Source organism: Perissodus microlepis, chromosome 3 (genome assembly GCF_051167445.1).
Source record: "Perissodus microlepis isolate ML-2025 ecotype Zambia chromosome 3, ASM5116744v1, whole genome shotgun sequence".
Taxonomy (NCBI): Eukaryota; Metazoa; Chordata; class Actinopteri; order Cichliformes; family Cichlidae; genus Perissodus; species Perissodus microlepis.
The window spans coordinates 51,025,309-51,040,440 of record NC_140463.1 but is presented as its reverse complement, the minus strand read 5'-3'; the positions used below and the strand labels follow the sequence as shown (position 1 = coordinate 51,040,440).

General features: G+C 44.7%; 1 pseudogene; it reads right to left on the bottom strand.

Moving 5' to 3' along the window:
- The window catches only part of LOC146391814 (protein NLRC3-like), a 44,615-nt pseudogene extending 29,717 nt beyond the window's left edge, over nt 1–14,898 (bottom strand).
- Between the last annotated feature and the right edge of the window lie 234 nt (nt 14,899–15,132).

Sequence of the window (15,132 nt, the reverse complement as noted above, 5' to 3'; positions counted from 1 at the left end):
CCTGAGCTGCCTCAGTAGGAAAACCGACTCTGCCCTTTTTAAAGACAGCATTAGTGTTCTTGGTTCAGTCCAGTTTACAGTCCAAGCGTACCCCCCGGTACAGGGAGTCCTCCACGATCTCTACATCAGCCCCTCTGATGGTGACAGGGGTAGGAGTAAAGTAAAGTAAAGTCCATGATCCCTTATACAGCCCACAATGGCAGAGTCATCAGAGAATTTCTGCAGATGGCATGACTAATGACTTGTACCTGAAGTCAGACGTGTAGAGGGTGAAGAGGAAGGGTGATAGGACCATCCCCTGCGGCGACCCCATACTGATCAGGATGTTATCCGAGTGGCAGCCCTTCAGCCGAACATGCTGTGGTCGACTTGTTAAATAGTCCGTGATCCAAGCTACCAGTGGGGCGTCCACCTGCATTTCTGTGAGCTTATTCCCCAGCAGTGATGGTCTGATCGTGTTAAAAGCACTAGAGAAGTCAAAGAACATGACCCTCACAGTGCATCCAACAATGTCCAGGTGAGAATAAACCTGGTCCAGCAGGTAGATGATGGCATCCTCAACACCGATACGGGGTTGATAAGAAAACTGCAGGGGGTCCAGCCAAGGCTCCACCAACAGGCGCAGATTTCTCAGGATGAATCTCTCCACCGTCTTCATAACATGTGAAGTCAGAGCCACTGGCCTGTAGTCACTGGGGGTTGACGGGTTAATCTTCTTAGGGACAGGAACCAGGCAGGATGTCTTCCAGAGTGATGGGACCCTCTGCAGTTTCAGACTCATGTTGAAGAGCCGATGCAGAACTCCAGAAAGCTGGGAAGCACAGAACCTGAGGGCTCTGGGACTGACACCATCCGGGCCAGCAGCTTTACTGGAGTAGAGTCTGCCCAATTCCCTTTTGATGTCATCTTCTGAAAGGGACAGGGTGAGACAGGCTGAGGGGGCAGCAGGAGAGGGGGGAGGAGAATGGAGTAGATGGAGAAGATGAGAAGAGTTGGGTGTGGAGGTGGGAGACGCATGGCAGTCGAACCTATTGAAGTGTAGATTTAGGTTGTTTGCACTTTCAACGTCCCCATCCATCCCAACACCTTTTTTTTAAGCCAGTAATTGCCCGCATTGCATTCCACACCTCCCTGTTGTTTTCCAGCCTCCTCCTGTAAGTCTCTCTTCCCTCTGCAATCTTGGCTTTCAGCTCCTTCTGCACCATTTTCAACTGATGTATGTCCCTGTTTCTGAAAGCTCTTTTTTTCTTGTTCAGAGTCACTTTGATGTTCTTACTTACCCAGGGTTTATTGTTGGGGAAGCCAAGAATGTTTCTCTTGGGAACCACAGTGTCCACACAGAAGTTGATGTAATCCGTAACACAGCCTGTGAGATTGTCAACATTGTCCTGATGAGAATCACAAAGAACATCCCAGTCCGTTGCCTCAAAGCATCCCTGCAGTGTCTCTTCTGACTCCCTTGTCCATGTTATAACTGTTTTTATAACTGCAGGTTGTCTCTGAAAGGCAGGTTTGTAAAGTGGCTGGAGGTGGACAAGGTTGTGAGCTGCCCTGCCCAGAGGAGGGAGAGGGATGGAGGTGTATGCCTCAGTAGCATTGGCATAAAACAGGTCCAGTGTTTTATTGTCTCTGGTTTTGCAGTCCACATACTGATTGAATGTGGGTAGAACAGTAGAGAGGTTTCGTGTGCTTAAAATCACCCGTTACAGCCACAAACGCAGCGGGGCTTTGATTCAGAAGATCCGCTGTCGCCGAGCTGATGATGTCATAAGCCTGCGCTGCGTTGGCGTCAGGGGTGATGTAAACAATGATGATAATGGCGAGGGAAAACCCTTGCAATAAATAATATGGTTGAAGACCGACTGCTAACAGTTCAATATGTTTGTTACACACAGCCTTGACGTGACTGGGGGAACACCAGCGGTTGTTAACATAAAGAGCGAGTCGTCTTCCCCTCTTCTTCTCGCTGCTGCCTGGGTCCCTGTCCGCTCTCACACACGTAAATCCGTTTAGATCAACCACCAGATCCGGGATGTTTTCATGCAGCCATATCTCCATGAAACACATAACACTGCATTCTCGGAAAACTTTCTCTGTCCTTGTTAGCGTCACGATCTCATCCATCTTGTTAACCAGCGATATGACATTACCAGTCACTACTGACGGGAGAGCAGGACGGAATCTTTTCCTCCTCGGTCTCCATGCATTCCTGGCTCTGCAGCCGTGGTAGTACCTTTTGATCACCGCAGGGATCTTGTGCTGAATACCGGCATGGCTATGATGTCTGAGTCCCAGCAGCTGGTCTCAGCTATAGACAAAGGGGCAGTGTGGCATCGCGGTCATCACAGTAGTTTTACACGGAATTTTGTGTCCAAACAAGGATAAAAATTTCTCAGTTGGTTTTTCAGTTTATACTTTTTGTGTAATTAAGTAGAAAAAAAGAAATAAATAAGAGCAAAAGAAAGAAAGAGGAAAGTAATTTTCAAATGTAGAGAGCATGTTAGACAGGCTGCTATCTGAGACGATGCCGGAAGTAATATAAAAACCCACCTACAAATTCTCACATTGTTTTAGCAAAGTTGCTGTAACGCTAAACTTACGGGCGTTTTGACTGCGCGACCACGGCGCCGCATTTTCATTAATTATAACAAAATAAACAAAGTAAATGACTCACCGTTGAGTGGATCGAGTGAGAGTGCTAGAGAATTGTGTATCAATATGGTTGTCATTGTGAAAGATGATTAGATCTTAAGCAAGAATGCTCACCTCTGTTTTACACACACACACACACACACACACACACACACACACATGTCTGAACAGAGTTTTGTCATGTTACTTTTGCACTATTACATGGCTTGATTAAAGTACACATTACTTTACGGGGCAATCGTGGCTGAAGAGTTGGGAGTTCGCCTTGTAATCGGAAGGTTGCTGGTTCGAGCCCCGGCTTGGACAGTCTCGGTCATTGTGTCCTTGGGCAAGAAACTTCACCCGTTGCCTACTGGTGGTGGTCAGAGGGCCCGGTGGCGCCAGTGTCCGGCAGCCTCGCCTCTGTCAGTGCACCCCAGGGTGGCTGTGGCTACAATGTAGTTTGCCATCTCCAGTGTGTGAATGTGTGTGTGAATTGGTGGATGACTGGATGTGTAAAGCGCTTTGGGGTCCTTAGGGACTAGTAAACAAATATACAAATACAGGGCATTTACCATTTACCATAAGGCTGACATCTGGGACCAGAGCTGAAACTGTTCTAGGCCAGCACAGGGCTAGAAGTGTGTCTGCAAATGGCCCGTGACTGCACACAACTTACACATGGCCCACAATCTGTTTGCAAGAGGTGGCCTGCACAAGGCCAGTGGCAGACACACTTGTGGTCCTGTGCTGGCCCATGTGTAGATTACCTCTGGCAAACCTGGTCTGGGCCACCAAAGGGCCGTCATTCTTTGCGGTATGTGGGCCATGTGTAAGCACATTGTGTGGGACAGATCCGGGCCATACCAATTTTGCTATGTGGGATATTATATCATATCATATCAAGTCATGTCACATCATATCACTTCAAACCGAGGTAATTCAGTAATGCTGCACTAATAAATTAGACTAACTATTCATTTTAGCTAAAGTTATTAAGTTAGCTAAAGACTTGGGATGCTGTGTAGACATAAATAAACCTAAAATTGTCAAGATCCTGGGTCTTTTGACCCAGCGTTTCGAGTTTTAGTTTATTTTGATGTTTATGGTCTATGTTTAAGTTCATTAAGTTATTCAAGTTCATTTGTTTATTATATTCCCCTTGTGTTTTCAACCCGTGTGTAAAAGCTCCCTTGTCCTTGATGTGTTTCATGTCTGTGTTTCTTATGTTGTCAAGTTCATGTAGTCATGTCTGCGTTTCATTATGTTTCCTGATTTGTTTTGAAGAGGTCCTGTGTTCTGTGTTTAGTTTTACACTCTGCTTGTGACGTCGCTATGTTCATGTGTGTCAGCTGTTTCCCCATGTGTTTCCCACTTCCCTCATTAGCCTCCTGTGTGTATTTAGTCCGTGTGTTTTCAGTCATTCCTTCTCAGGTCGTCTGCTGTGTTCATGTCCAGGTTTTTTACATGTCTCCATGCCAGGTTCCATGTGTAAGGTGTTAGTTCATCCAGTTTAGTTTATTGTTTAGCCTCATCTTTGCCTTTGTTTTGTACTTCTTTGCCAGCCCTTAATAAATGGCTCGTTTTTGTTATTCCACGACACGTTTCACATTCTGTTTTGGTCTGCATTTGAGTCCTTTTTCGCAACACATACAGTTTCCCCCTGCCAGACTGTGAAAAAATATGATGTTTTGGACATTCATTTGCATGTTTCCCTAATGTAGGGGTCTCTGCAAGCATACAGGGCTCTGAGAAGGTACAACACGACAACTTTGGAATCATATTTGTTTGTCAAAGTTGAAAACAAGGCAAACTATGCTAAATTAGTGTTTTTAGCTAACAGCTACAATAAGCATAAAAGTTACTGTACGGCTATTATTTTTAACATGACGCTTGTTCTTATACATGTTATACATTTATTAACAACCTGAGAGTTTATACACTGGTCATTCAACATGACAACTGACTTCTTAATCTAGCTCCAACTCAAGATGCTGTAGATTCCTGTCAGTAACACTTTCGGTCCCCTTGTAAAACATAGTTCTATTAATCTGTGCTTGATTACTCTGGAACCAGAACCGAATGTAAGTGCCAAAAAGAAATGAAGTTTGGAACTGAAATTTAACTGTAGAACTGAAACTGAAGGGTGAGAAGTGAAACTGAAATTATTCGAGAGGTATATTTTTTTTTAAAAAAAATACAGCTTTAAAGCAAATGAATTCATTTTCAAACTATATAATTCAATTTCAATTTAGTGACGATCATTTTTAAACCAATACATTGAATTTCAAATTAGGCTAATTCAAATTCAGTTTTAAAAAGCATTTATTTAAGTTACAATTCAGATTCAATATGATATTATATATATATATATATATATTAAATTTGAATTTAACTTATTAAAATTCCGTTTCTGATGGCACAAAATTCTGCCCATACATTTTATATAATTAAAATTATAATGAAATAGTAATATAATGATGATAAAATTAACACTTTGGTGATCATAAGAAAACTGAATCTTGACCTGAGAGTTTCCAGTGCACAATGTGGACTCTCCAGTCCTGCAGACAGAAGGATCACTCCTGAATCCTGCAGGTCGTTGTTACCCAGGTCCAGCTCTCTCAGACTAGATGACTGGGAGCTGACAACTGTGGACAGAACTTCACAGCTTCTCTCTGAGAGTTTACAGGCACTCAGTCTGAAAACAAATAATTATTGTTAACAAATAAAATAACTTAATATCGAACATACTCAGATAAAGAAACAAATTACAAAAAGTAAGGCAATTTGTGTTTGGTCGATTATTTCTTTGTGGGTTGCACGTATTAAAAACTTGCCAAATCATTTTTCCCAAATCTAAACAGGTTATTCTGCAAATGGTTTAGCTTCTAGTACCCTAGGTACTGACAATCAGGTGCCTAATTGGTGCCTGATTAGCAGCACTTATGAGAATACTTTTATATAGAAACAGAAACCAGTGAAGAGCTGCTATATTAGCTACTAAATCTAGTTTTGTACCTGCTGACCCAGGCGTAAAGTACTGTTGTTCACTTTCATAATTCTAATATTTCTAAATATTTGTCATGGCTGGGGAGCAGTCATGTGGAGTATTGAAAAAAAAAAGGATCCAAAATGCAGGTACTGGCTGGGGTGCGAGTGAGTGTTTATTTACAGAGGTGATAAGGTGACAAAAACAGGAAGAGCAGAGCGGGGAGTAAACAAACCTAAACTGGGAAAACTAAAGAACTAAACTAAACCAAACACTCACGGGAGGAGGAGCAAAATGCACAAAGAAAGATGGCAGAGAGACGCAGAATGAATACCGGGTAACACAGAGTAATGCAGACTGACATGGAGTTAAACAGACGACGCGACAGAGAGCACAGGAAAACACAGGGCTAAAATACACGGGGAGTAATCAGGGAATGGGCCACAGGAGGGAGACACAGCTGGGAGAAATTAGGCTAACGAGACAGGGGAGAGGTAAAACTGAACACACTGACATGAGACATGAACTTTCAGAATAAAACAGGAAACTAACAGACACAGAGAACCAGACAGGACACTGAACTTGACAGGCAGACTCAAGAGCAGACACAATAACACCATGGACAGACAGAGGGAACACAGGCAGGCATGAAACAAAAACACTAACACATAGCAAACCTAAACAAAAGACAAAACAGAATAAATGAGAACAAAGAATAATATAAAGAAACAAAAAACACCGAGTCCTCAGACTCAGGACCATGACAATATTGTTGCTAGATACCATTAAAAACATTATAATTTATTACTACAACCATGATACAACCCTGCATTTGGTAACTGGTAAATGGACTGATTCTTATATAGCGCACTCAGTGTGTGTTATACACTACGCCTGTCATGGCCTGCTGTCCTCACCGGGTGCCCTGCCATGGTGTTGTGTCCTCATGTTCCCTGTTTCCTCATCTGTGTGTGTGTGTGTCATGTTCTGGTCTCCCTGCAAGTCCGAGCCCGAAGAGTGGTGTCCCTGTCATGGGACTCGCCGCACCAGAAAGCAATCACACACCTGCAGCTGATCAGTCTTAGGAGACTGACTGAGCACCTGTCAGAGCTGGATCATTGTCTGAGAAACCGATCTCGAAAACAGGTGGATTAAGCTGATGCATGGGTTTTGGGAACAGAGGAAAAGGAGACACGGGCCATCGTCACCAGAAGAAAATATTCTGCACTTAGTGCATTTATTTACAGTCAGGTGAGTGACAATCTTCATTCAAAGAGTCCTGCATGTGGGTTGTGAATCCTAATAGCTGACAGAATGATCCAGCCAGGAATGGACCCAGCGGATTCTGCGTCAATGCAGCAGGCTCTGGCAATGCATGGGGACAAATTGGACCGGCATGAACAAATGCTTCATCATTTTTCCAAGGAGCAGAGTGCTCTCCTCCAAAGCCTAGCGGAAATTAAAAGAATGCTGCAGGCCTATGCCACCGACAGCTCAAAGATGACTCAAAGATGATGAGCCTGTTAACAGAATGGGCTCTGAAATGGTCCTCAACGGACGCCCAGGAATTTCCTATGTTGACTTTCTCTCTAAGTTTTGGAGCGTGTTTGATAAGGGCTCGAGAGAGGATGCAGCAGCCCACAGGATGTTTAATCTTCGGCAAGGTAAGAGGAGCGTGGCAGACTTCTCCATTGATTTTTGGATTCTGGCTAAGGAGACAGGGTGGCAGGAGAATGTGCTGTGTTCCGCTTTTCTGAATATCCTTAATAAGAAACTGAAACACAAACTGTCTGCTAAGAGCTGCCTGCTTCATTTGATGCTTTGATTTCTATGGGCATTAAAATGGATGACCACATGGACCAGTATGGTGACAGTGCAGCAACATTCAGGAGTTCCGCGGAGGACGGAGGCTCGAGGCCATGTTCTGGAGAGAGGAGGAGGAACCGATGCAGCTCGGACGAGCTCAGTTCTCGCCCGCGGATCAGAGGAGACGGCCACAAGTCGGTGAGTGTTTTTCTTGTGGGAAAAGGCAACATTTTGCTGATGCATGCCCGGCGCGGCAAAAGGGGCGCGCCCGTCTGTAAGCGTGGGGATGCTGGCGGGCACTAGTAAAGACGCTGCCCTACTCGTAGTCAAGTGCTTGGCTAAAATCCTTCTCCACACCCATACACATCAGTGTTTGGCCCTCATTGATTCCGGTGCGGAACAGAGTTTTTTAGATTGCTCACTGGCTAAAGAATTAAAAATTCCTTTGACATCGCTAGTGGAGCCACTTCAGGTTTCTGCGTTGAATGGCACTAAACTTACCCCATCGCTCACCAAACCCAACCCATTCAGCTCTCTATGTCCGGAAATCATGTAGAAAGAACCAGCTTCTTCCTATTTGATGCCTCAGGGACCCTCGTTGTTCTTGGTTTCCCATGGCTGAGTTTACACAATTCGCAGATTGACTGGCCCAAGGAGAGTGTTGTTGGTTGGAGTCGCTGGTGACACGAAAATGGTTTGCGCTGTGCTACACCCACTGCGTCTCCCTCACCATGTTCTGAGGCAGGCAGCGCCCCTGATCTCTCCTCTGTGCCCTCGGTTTATCGTGACCTTGCCGAGAGGTGCAGTAAGAACTCGTTCGCTTGCCCCTCGCAACGGGAATCCATGGAGCACTATATCACAGACTCTCTGGCACCAGGGAGAATCTGCCCCTCAAAGTCCCTGTTAGCGGCCGGCTTTTTTTGTCGAGAAGAAGGATAAATCTCTGAGGCCGTGCATAGGCTATCGTGGGTTGAACAAGATTACCATCAAAATTAAAAATCTGTTGCCTTTACTATCTTCTGCTTTTGAGCTGTTACAGGGGGCCATGGTTTTCTTGAAACTGAACCTCAGGAATGCTTACCATCTGGTCCGAATCAGACAGGGGGATGAATGGAAGACTGCGTTCAATACTCACCTCTGCCATTTTGAGTATTTGGTTATGCCGTTTGGTCTTACAAAAGCACCTGCCAAGTTTCAGGCGTTGGTAAATGACGTTTTGAGGGATTTTTTGAATCACTTTGTCACCTTGACGATATTTTGATTTTTTCCAAGTCAGAGGCTGAACACTAGGAGCAGGTACATTTGTCAGGTACTGCAACGACTGCTGGAGAACCGGCTTTTGGTCAAGGGGGAAAAATGTGAGTTTTAAGTGTCCTCAGTTGCCTTTCTGGGATACTTTGTGGAACGGGGCCAGCTACGTGCTGATCCGGCAAAGGTCAAAGCGGTGGTCGAGTGGCCAGTGTCCTGGATGCGTAAGCTGCTGCAGAAGTTCCCAGGCTTTGCTAACTTTTCAGTGGTTCCCAGCGGCGCAGCAAACCTTCAATCAGCTTAAGCAATGGTGTGCATCTGCCCCCATCCTGGTGTAGCCTGACCTTTCCCAGCCGTCCATTATGGAAGTGGACACATCTGACTCAGGAGTTGGAGCAGTGCTGTCGGAGCGCTCAGGGGATAAGCTACATCCTTGTGCCTATTTTCCCCATCGTCTCACATAGGTGGAGCAGAACTATAACGTTGGAGACAGAGTTGCTGGCCATTAAAATGTTTTGGAAAAATGGAGACACTAGCTTGAGGGATTGGAGCAGCACCTGGTTGTATGGACAGACCATAAGAACCTCGAGTATCTATGGACAGCGAAACGCCTCAACTCCTGGAAAGCCAGGTTGGCATTGTTTCTCATAAGCTTCAATATGACTATTACTTACCGTCAAGGCTCCCGAAACGTGAAACCTGATTTCCTCTCTCATCAATTCCCGTCGCCAGGGGACGCCACTGAGAGGGACAAGACCAACTTACCTGCTGCTTGCAACGTCGGGTCACTCACATGGGAGATCAGAGATGCTCAGAGAGGGGAACCCGGTCCTGGTACAGGTCCACCTCACCCCCTGCATGTGCCCACAGCAGTGTATGCCCAAGTGATCCAGTGAACCCATTTTACTAAGTTCTCCTGCCACCCTGGTAAGAACCGCACCTGCACCTCCATGCAACATTTGTTCTGGTGGCCGTCTCTGGCTTGAGATGTCCAGGAATTTATGGCTGCTTGTCCCACCTGTGCCCAGAATAAGGCATCCACTTCTCCGCCTCCTAGACTCCTCAGGCCAGGATTTCATTACTGGACTGGCCCCTTCTTCTGGTAACACAGTCATTCTCACTGTTGTTGACCGCTTCTCTAAAACTGCCCATATTGTCGGCAGCTTTGCCCAAGCTGCCGACCGCGTTACAGACTGCTAAGCTGCTGACCGACCACGCGTTCCGCCTGCACGGCATTCCTCAGGATGTGGTGTCTGACCGAGGTCCACAGTTCACATCGCGGATGTGGAAGCAGTTCTGCTCGGCGCTGGGAGCCCAAGTAAGTCTCTCTTCTGGATTTCACCCTCAGACTAATGGGCAGATGGAGAGGACCAATCAGGAGCTGGAGGCGATGCTCGGCTGTGTGGTTTCCTCAAATCAGTCTCAGTGGAATTCCCAACTGCCGTGGGTGGAATATGCTCATAACACGATGACATCCTCCGCCACGGGCCTGTCGCCATTTTAGGCATCCCTGGGCTATCAGCCCCCCCCCTCCTTTGCATCTCCAAGGGGGAGCATAAGGTCCCCTCCGTCCAGCAACATGTTCGTCATTGTCTGCATATGTGAAGGGCCACCCGAGCTGCTCTCCTCTGGACCCAGGACCAGAACAAAAGAATGGCCGATTGTCGCAGGGTTGCTGCCCTGGCCTGCGCTCCAGGTCAGAAAGTCTGGTTATCCATGGAGAAACGTGCCCTTGCGCACGGAGTCCAGGAAATTGTCTCCCCATTTTATTGGGCCGTTCTGCATTGACACCATCATTAATCCTGTGACTGTAGCTACCTACTAATATGAAGATTCAAAATGTCTTCCATGTTTCCTCCCAGGCCCCCTCCACCCACCTGGATTATTGATGGTGCCCCAGCTTACTCCATTGCCCGGATTATGGATGCCAGGCGCTGCAGTAGGGGCTTTCAGTATTTGGTGGATTGGGGAGGGTACGGTCCGGAAGAACGTCCCTGGGTGCCTCGGTCTGCCATTCTCGATATCCCCAGCGGCACCCTGACAAGTTTGGCAGGTCGCCAGGAGGCTCCCGTTAACTGGGGGTTCTGTCATGGCCCGCTGTCCTCACCTGGTGCCCTGCCATGGTGTTGTGTCCTCATGTTCCCTTTTTGTCTGCATCCGCATATCTGACTACGCCACATTCACCCATTCACACAAGCACTTTGTTCTATGCTTCAAGTCCTTTATATCTATGTATTCACATACATTCATACTCTGATGGATGCATCGTAGAGCAATTTGGGGTTAGCATCTTGCCCAAGGATATTTGGCCACCACTTTTCATCATCTATGTGAAACAACCCAATTTAAGGGTTTTTTTCTTTCTTTTATTGACCATTTTCTGAAAGCATGCTCAATACCAGTCCTTTTGAATGCCACCTCCTGCACATTTTGGTTTAGAATTTCTGAAAACACACTATAACTAAACAAACAAAGAAAAACATAGTTTGTGTTTCATAATTGGAAATGTAATCCTTTCTAATCCACTTTTACATTTTAGACTCAGATTCTGGAATATGACAATGGCGATAAAAAGCAACAAAATTACAGTTGGACATCTGGGTTGTATAAATTACCCCCCAATTCCTCTATATATTGGTCATTGTAAAATACAACAAAATTTAATGCATTAAACTAGCAGTCACTAGTTTATAAACTAGTGAATCAAAATTGCTCTCCGTGTAGTATAAGTAAAAGTAATAAGAGAAGATATGAATGAGAAAGAAAATTAAAATAAATAAATTAAGTAAATCTCACATACAGTACACTCAGTAATTCAAAGTTTCAACATGTGCTTTAAACATATTTAAACACTTTTATGTCACGTCATAGCAGCTTTCAGAATGGTGATGTTCAAGAAAATGGAGAGCAGTGTGATGACTCCTTAATGTTTGCCTTCTCTTGCATTTATCCAAATTAAGGTGTGGAGGGGCTGTAACCTATCCCAGCTGACATAGGGTGAGAGGCAAGGCACGCTCTGGACAGTTGGCCAGACTGTCATGTGGTTAACAAAGAGAGACAGACAGTCATTCACACCTATGGGAACTTTAGAATAACTAGTTAACCTAATCCCATGTTTTTGCTCTATAGTATGAAGCCAGAGTAACCGGGAGACAACCCAGGAAGACAGAGGGAGAACATGCAAACTCTACACAGAAAGGCCCTGGCAGATTTATAACCAAGGAACTTCTTCCTCTGAGGCATCAGTGCTAACCACTGTTCACCTGACCTGTTCTGTAGGTAGCTGGGTTTTTTTTGTTATTTTCTTGGAAGTAATCTCTGCAGGGACATTTAACAGCTGCAGAGCTGATGCTGTACCTCACCCAAATGCCACAAATCGGAACACTGTCAGTGGAACAGTGAAAGAAAAACACTAGCAGAAGTGGGAAGCTGATCTTCCTGAGAACTTTCAGAAAGTCTACTCACTCCTGTGCCTTCCCAATTAAAGAGTTTATGTTTTGTATTCACATGATGTCCTCCAATACATGTGTGCCCAATGCAAACACCTTCTCCATGCCTTCACCCATTTATCATCAGTGGCTGCTGAACCACCTGTTTTTTCTTCTGAGATCAATAATGAGCTCCCTTGTTTTATGGTATTTAAAGTCAGCCCATTAAATGCGCACAAATATGAAAAACTCTGCATCTCCTTCTTGTGACAACTATAGCGTATATTTAAAAAAGCACTACATCTATATTTAATGACATCAAGAAACAAGGTACAGTAACAATCAGCTGACATTGTATGCATTAGAATAAAGAACAACATATCAGGACAAAATGACAAGTTTACAACTTGGGACTAATGAAACTACCAGAGAAGACTGAAAGACCATGTCATTAAGTTTTGATTTTGTATTTTTTTAGTATTTACATTTTGTACTTGTTCTTCAGGAGTTAGTGATTGTTACATTTATGCGCACAATGGGATAAGTTTGGGTGGTACCTTGATTACAATTGCACACACAAATGTTTGTGCAGCAATGAAACGTTCAAAATTTAATAAACTAGCTACACATGCTGATGAACATTACATTCTAGATTCTATATTTAGAGCTCTTATTAGGGGACAGTGGAAATGATTTTAAAAAAATCAATTAATAATTATTTAGATAATTTTTCTTAAGTTGACTGAGCATTTTAATACTAAAGGATAATCACATATTTACTTACAGAGCTTTGTTGGAGACTTTGACCACCGGCAGCAGCCTCAGAAGAGCCTCCTCTGAAGCAGAGTCTTCAGGTCAAACACATCCAGATCTTCTTGTGATGACAATAAAATGAAGACTAGAGCTGACCACTGAGCAGGAGACAGTTTATCTGTGGAGAGACTTCCTGATCTCAGGGACTGTTGGATCTCCTCCACTAGAGAACGATCATTCAGTTCATTCAGACAGTGGAACAGATTGATGCTTTTCCCTGCAGACAGATTCTCACTGAGCTTCTCCTTCATGTACTGGACTGTTTTCTGATTGGTCTGTGAGCTACGTCCTGTCTGTGTCAGCAGACCTCGTAGAAAAGTCTGATTGGTCTGCAGTGAAAGACCCAGGAGGAAGCGGAGGAACAAGTCCAGGTGTCCATTTGGACTCTGTAAGGCCTTGTTCACAGCACTCTGGTAGAAGTGTTTATCTGCAGATTCTCTTGTTTCAGACTTCTGGGAGGTTGTTTGTTGTTCTTCCAGGGGATTGAGTCCAGAGTTGATGAAGGTCAGATGGACATGAAGAGCAGCCAGAAACTCTTGAACACTCAGATGGATGAAGCAGAACACCTTGTCCTGGTACAGTCCTCTCTCCTCTTTAAAAATCTGTGTGAACACTCCTGAGTAAACTGAGGCTGCTCTGATATCGATGCCACACTCTGTCAGGTCTGATTCATAGAAGATCAGGTTTCCTTTCTGCAGCTGATCAAAAGCCAGTTTTCCCAGAGACTCAATCATCTTCCTGCTCTCTGGACTCCAGTGTGGATCTGTCTCAGCTCCTCCATCATACTTGACCTTCTTCACTTTGGCCTGAACAACCAGGAAGTGGATGTACAACTCAGTCAGCATCTTGGGCAGCTCTCCTCCCTCTCTGGTTTTCAGCATATCCTCCAGAACTGTAGCAGTGATCCAGCAGAAGACTGGGATGTGGCACATGATGTGGAGGCTTCGTGATGTCTTGATGTGGGAGATAATGGTGCTGATCTGCTTCTTCTCTCTGAATCTCTTCCTGAAGTACTCCTCCTTCTGTGGGTCAGTGAACCCTCTGACCTCTGTCACCATGCCAATACAGTCAGGAGGGATTTGATTGGCTGCTGCAGGTCGTGTGGTTATCCAGAGGCGAGCAGAGGGAAGCAGTTTCCCCCTGATGAGGTTAATCAGCAGCACATCCACTGAGGTGGACTTTCTAGGGTCAGTTAGGATTGTAGTTTTGTGGAAGTCCAGAGGAAGTTGACACTCATCCAGACCATCAAAGATGAACACAACCTGGAAGTCTTCAAAGCTCCAGATTCCTGCCTCTTTGGTTTCAGTAAAGAAGTGATGAACAAGTTCCACCAAGCTGAACTTTTCCTCTTTCAGCACGTTCAGCTCTCTGAAAGTGAATGGAAATATAAACTGGATGTCCTGGTTGGCTTTGTCTTCAGCCCAGTCCAGGCTGTATTTCCGTGTTAAGACTGTTTTCCCAATGCCAGCCACTCCCTTTGTCAGCACTGTTCTGATTGGTTCATCTCTTCCAGGTGAGGCTTTAAAGATGTCTTCTTGTCTGATTATTGCTTCTAGACTGTCTGGTTTCCTTGATGCTGTTTCAATCTGTCTGACCTCATGTTCATCATTGACCTCTGCAGTCCCTCCCTCTGTGATGTAGAGCTCTGTGTAGATCTGATTCAGAAGCGTTGGATTTTCCGCTTTAGCAATCCCCTGAAAAAGACAGTGGAACTTCTTCTTCAGAGAAGATTTAAGTTCACACTGACTCCACTGGAAGTTCCCACTGGAAGTTCCTATAAGAACAAACAAACAAAAAAACATCAATTAAGTATTTATCAAGTACACTTTTTAAATGTATTTTTGTCCCTTTTTTGAGACATCAGTAACTATTTATCCTATTTATCCTATTTATCGAGCAGATTTAAATCTTTAAAGAAATCCTCTTACTGCTGTGGAGAAGGTCAGCTAGCTCCTCCTGCTTCATTCTCCTCAGGAAATCTATTGTGATATTCACAAATGCCTTCCTGCTGCTCCTGCTCTGCTCTTCATGTTCTCTCTGACTTTCTAAGCATTCTGGGTAATCTGGACTGAAAACCTTCTGGATCTTCTTCAGCTCATTCTTCACGAAAGTGATGATGTTTTCCTCCAGCAGCTGGAACAGAATACTTTATGAATGACCGAATCACTCACATCCATTAAGGTTATAGTGAGAAGAGAAAGAGAAAGCAGAAAA